This window comes from Mus musculus, chromosome 4 (assembly GCF_000001635.26).
Source record: "Mus musculus strain C57BL/6J chromosome 4, GRCm38.p6 C57BL/6J".
Taxonomy (NCBI): domain Eukaryota; kingdom Metazoa; phylum Chordata; class Mammalia; order Rodentia; family Muridae; genus Mus; species Mus musculus.
The window spans coordinates 61,993,210-61,999,209 of record NC_000070.6 but is presented as its reverse complement, the minus strand read 5'-3'; positions in this window follow the sequence as shown (position 1 = coordinate 61,999,209).

Here is a 6,000-nt window from a genome sequence, read left to right as displayed (position 1 = left end):
CTCAAAGATTAAAAGACTAGTAACCAAGGCTTTTCATTGAAAGGTTAGCTTGAAACATTTGTAATGAAATATGAAATTAATCTCTTAAAGTAGATTAAAAATGGATCCTATGGAGCTGGAGTTATTGATGGTTGTGAGCCACCATGTGGGTGACATAAACCAAACCTAAGTCCTCAGAAGGAACAGCCTGTGCTTTTAACTGATGATGCATCTCTCCAGTCCCCTGATTTGTTATTTATATGTATTTGCTATTAATACATTTTTAGATTTATTTTATTTGTATAAGTGTTTTTGGCTGCATGTATGTCTATTCATCACATACATGACTCATCCCTGAGGAGGTCAGAATAAGGTGTCAGATCTTCTGGAACTGGAGGTGTAGATAGTTGTGAGCTATCATGTGTATGCTGGTATCTGAATTCAGGTCGTCTGTGAGGGTATCAAGTGCTCTTACTACTGAGCTATGTCTCCAAATTCAATTTTTATATTTTTTAAAAGGACTATAATGAACACATGTTTTGTGCTCTAACTCTTCAGCTACTGGCTTCGTATATATATGTGTACACACAGCACAAACCTAACAGGCACAAAAGAAAAGAAGCCCCTGCATTGTGGCTGTAGGAGACAGTGCAGCACTCAGCTTGGCCAGTAGAGGGCAATCGTGCTCTTGCTGGTCTTGCAGTGTGAGTGCTCAACCAATTTCTTTTTTTTTTTTTTGAAATTTTTTTATTTTTTTTTAATTAGGTATTTTCCTCGTTTACATTTCCAATGCTATCCCAAAAGTTCCCCATACCCACCGCCCCCCCCCCCAATCCCCTACCCACCCACTCCCCCCTTTTGGTCCTGGCGTTCCCCTGTACTGGGGCATATAAAGTTTGAAAGTCCAAAGAGCCTCTCTTTCCAGTGATGGCTGACTAGGCCATCTTTTGATACATATGCAGCTAGAGACAAGAGCTCCGGGGTACTGGTTAGTTCATATTTTTGTTCCACATATAAGGTTGCAGTTCCCTTTAGCTCCTTGGGTACTTTCTCTAGCTCCTCCATTGGGGGCCGTGTGACCCATCCAATAGCTGACTGTGAGCATCCACTTCTGTGTTTGCTAGGCCCCGGCATAGTCTCACAAGAGACAACTATATCTGGGTCCTTTCAGCAAAATCTTGCTAGTGTATGCAATGGTGTCAGTGTTTGGAAGCTGATTATGGGATGGATCCCTGGATATGGCAATCACTAGATGGTCCATCCTTTAGTCACAGCTAAAAATTTTGTCTCTGTAACTCCTTCCATGGGTGTTTTTTTTTCCATTTTTTATTAGGTATTTAGCTCATTTACATTTCCAATGCTATACCAAAAGTCCCCCATACCCACCCACCCCCACTCCCCTACCCATCCACTCCCCCTTTTTGGCCCTGGCGTTCCCCTGTACTGGGGCATATAAAGTTTGCGTGTCCAATGGGCCTCTCTTTCCAGTGATGGCCGACTAGGCCATCTTTTGATACATATGCAGCTAGAGTCAAGAGCTCCGGGGTACTGGTTAGTTTATAATGTTGTTCCACCTATAGGGTTGCAGATCCCTTTAGCTCCTTGGGTTCTTTCTCTAGCTCCTCCATTGGGAGCCCTGTGATCCATCCATTAGCTGACTGTGAGCATCCACTTCTGTGTTTGCTAGGCCCCGGCATAGTCTCACAAGAGACAGCTACATCTGGGTCCTTTCAATAAAATCTTGCTAGTGTATGCAATGGTGTCAGTGTTTGGATGCTGATTATGGGGTGGATCCCTGGATATGGCAGTCTCTACATGGTCCATCCTTTCATCTCAGCTCCAAACTTTGTCTCTGTAACTCCTTTCATGGGTGTTTTGTTCCCAATTCTAAGGAGGGGCATAGTGTCCACACTTCAGTCTTCATTCTTCTTGAGTTTCATGTGTTTAGCAAATTGTATCTTATATCTTGTGTATCCTAAGTTTCTGGGCTAATATCCACTTATCAGTGAGCACATATTGTGCGAGTTCCTTTGTGATTGGGTTACCTCACTCAGGATGATGCCCTCCAGGTCCATCCATTTGCCTAGGAATTTCATAAATTCATTCTTTTTAATAGCTGAGTAGTACTCCATTGTGTAAATGTACCACATTTTCTGTATCCATTCCTCTGTTGAGGGGCATCTGGGTTCTTTCCAGCTTCTGGCTATATATATTGGATATTAGTTCCCTATCCGATTTGGGATAGGTAAAGATACTTTCCCAATCTGTTGGTGGTCTTTTTGTCTTATTGACAGTGTCTTTTGCCTTGCAGAAGCTTTGCAATTTTTTTTCCCATTTTTTATTAGGTATTTAGCTCATTTACATTTCCAATGCTATACTAAAAGTCCTCCATACCCACCCACCCCCACTCCCCTACCCACCCACTCCCCCTTTTTGGCCCTGGCGTTCCCCTGTACTGGGGCATATAAAGTTTGCGTGTCCAATGGGCCTCTCTTTCCAGTGATGGCCGACTAGGCCATCTTTTGATACATATGCAGCTAGAGTCAAGAGCTCCGGGGTACTGGTTAGTTCATAATGTTGTTCCACCTATAGGGTTGCAGATCCCTTTAGCTCCTTGGGTTCTTTCTCTAGCTCCTCCATTGGGAGCCCTGTGATCCATCCATTAGCTGACTGTGAGCATCCACTTCTGTGTTTGCTAGGCCCCGGCATAGTCTCACAAGAGACAGCTACATCTGGGTCCTTTCAATAAAATCTTGCTAGGGTATGCAATGGTGTCAGTGTTTGGATGCTGATTATGGGGTGGATCCCTGGATATGGCAGTCTCTACATGGTCCATCCTTTCATCTCAGCTCCAAACTTTGTCTCTGTAACTCCTTTCATGGGTGTTTTGTTCCCAATTCTAAGGAGGGGCATAGTGTCCACACTTCAGTCTTCATTCTTCTTGAGTTTCATGTGTTTAGCAAATTGTATCTTATATCTTGTGTATCCTAAGTTTCTGGGCTAATATCCACTTATCAGTGAGCACATATTGTGCGAGTTCCTTTGTGATTGGGTTACCTCACTTAGGATGATGCCCTCCAGGTCCATCCATTTGCCTAGGAATTTCATAAATTCATTCTTTTTAATAGCTGAGTAGTACTCCATTGTGTAAATGTACCACATTTTCTGTATCCATTCCTCTGTTGAGGGGCATCTGGGTTCTTTCCAGCTTCTGGCTATATATATTGGATATTAGTTCCCTATCCGATTTGGGATAGGTAAAGATACTTTCCCAATCTGTTGGTGGTCTTTTTGTCTTATTGACAGTGTCTTTTGCCTTGCAGAAGCTTTGCAATTTTTTTTCCCATTTTTTATTAGGTATTTAGCTCATTTACATTTCCAATGCTATACTAAAAGTCCTCCATACCCACCCACCCCCACTCCCCTACCCACCCACTCCCCCTTTTTGGCCCTGGCGTTCCCCTGTACTGGGGCATACAAAGTTTACGTGTCCAATGGGCCTCTCTTTCCAGTGATGGCCGATTAGGCCATCTTTTGTTACATATGCAGCTAGAGTCAAGAGCTCTGGGGTACTGGTTAGTTCATAATGTTGTTCCACCTATAGGGTTGCAGATCCCTTTAGCTCCTTGGGTTCTTTCTCTAGCTCCTCCATTGGGAGCCCTGTGATCCATCCATTAGCTGACTGTGAGCATCCACTTCTGTGTTTGCTAGGCCCCGGCATAGTCTCACAAGAGACAGCTACATCTGGGTCCTTTCAATAAAATCTTGCTAGGGTATGCAATGGTGTCAGCGTTTGGATGCTGATTATGGGGTGGATCCCTGGATATGGCAGTCTCTAGATGGTCCATCCTTTCATCTCAGCTCCAAACTTTGTCTCTGTAACTCCTTTCATGGGTGTTTTGTTCCCAATTCTAAGGAGGGGCATAGTGTCGACACTTCAGTCTTCATTCTTCTTGAGTTTCATGTGTTTAGCAAATTGTACCTTATATCTTGGGAATCCTAGGTTTGGGGCTAATATCCACTTATCAGTGAGTACATATTGTGTGAGTTCCTTTGTGAATGTGTTACCTCACTCAGGATGATGCCCTCCAGGTCCATCCATTTGCCTAGGAATTTCATAAATTCATTCTTTTTAATAGCTGAGTAGTACTCCATTGTGTAGATGTACCACATTTTCTGTATCCATTCCTCTGTTGAGGGGCATCTGGGTTCTTTCCAGCTTCTGGCTATATATATTGGATATTAGTCCCCTATCCGATTTGGGATAGGTAAAGATACTTTCCCAATCTGTTGGTGGTCTTTTTGTCTTATTGACAGTGTCTTTTGCCTTGCAGAAGCTTTGCAATTTTATGAGGTCCCATTTATCGATTTTCCATCTTACAGCACAAGCCATTGCTGTTCTATTCAGAAATTTTTCCCCTGTACCCATATCTTCGAGGCTTTTCCCTACTTTCTCCTCTATAAGTTTCAGTGTCTCTGGTTTTATGTGGAGTTCATTAATCCACTTAGATTTGACCTTTGTACAAGGAGATAGAAATGAATCAATTCTCATTCTTCTACATGATAACCGCCAGTTATGCCAGCACCATTTGTTGAAAATGCTGTCTTTTTTCCACTGGATGGTTTTAGCTACCTTGTCAAAGATCAAGTGACCATAGATGTGTGGGTTCATCTCTGGGTCTTCTATTCTGTTCCATTGGTCTACTTGTCTGTCAGTATACCAGTACCATGCAGTTTTTATCACAATTGCTCTGTAGTAAAGCTTTAGGTCAGGCATGGTGATTCCACCAGAGGTTCTTTTATCCTTGAGAAGAGTTTTTGCTATCCTAGGTTTTTTGTTATTCCAGATGAATCTGCCGATTGCCCTTTCTAATTCGTTGAAGAATTGAGTTGGAATTTTGATGGGGATTGCATTGAATCTGTAGATTGCTTTTGGCAAGATAGCCATTTTTACTATATTGATCCTGCCAATCCATGAGCATGGGAGATCTTTCCATCTTCTGAGATCTTCTTTAATTTCTTTCTTCAGAGACTTGAAGTTCTTTTCATACAGATCTTTTACTTCCTTAGTTAGAGTCACGCCAAGGTATTTTATATTACTTGTGACTATTGAGAAGGGTGTTGTTTCCCTAATTTCTTTCTCAGCCTGTTTATCCTTTGTGTACAGAAAGGCCATTGACTTGTTTGAGTTAATTTTATATCCAGCTACTTGATTTAAGCTGTTTATCAGGCTTAGGAGTTTTCTGGTGGAATTTTTAGGGTCAGTTATATATACTATCATATCATCTGCAAAAAGTGATATTTTGACTTTTTCCTTTCCAATTTGTATCCCCTTGATCTCCTTTTGTTGTCGAATTGCTCTGGCTAGGACTTCAAGTACAATGTTGAATAGGTATGGAGAGAGTGGACAGCGTTGTCTAGTCCCTGATATTAGTGGGATTGCTTCCAGCTTCTCACCATTTACTTTGATGTTGGCTACTGGTTTGCTGTAGATTGCTTTTATCATGTTTAGGTATGGGCCTTGAATTCCTGATCTTTCCAAGACTTTTATCATGAATGGGTGTTGGATTTTGTCAAATGCTTTCTCAGCATCTAACGAGATGATCATGTGGTTTTTGTCCTTGAGTTTGTTTATATTGTCTGGAGATAGTATTAATGACTGAGGTGCCTCTCCAGAGCTAAGCACTTCTTTGGGCATTCAGTTTTAAGGTTTTCACATCCGTGGCTAAAGTATTTTTACATTCTGAAATTTAAAACCACTAATCATGATGCAGATAAAAAAGAATTTACATTCACAGAAGGATCACCACTGTTGAGGTAAACTGTATTATTTGCCAGCACAGTCATTTTACACCCATAAAATGGCAGTTATATATGGTTCCATTCAATGCATGTCGAGGGGGAAGTCCTGAGCATAATATATAAAGCTATTTGCAACATGACACACAGAAAATTATGAGTAATGAAGAAAGAAGAAAAGAAGGAAAGAAGCTAGATGTGCCTACATCACAAAAGTTTAAA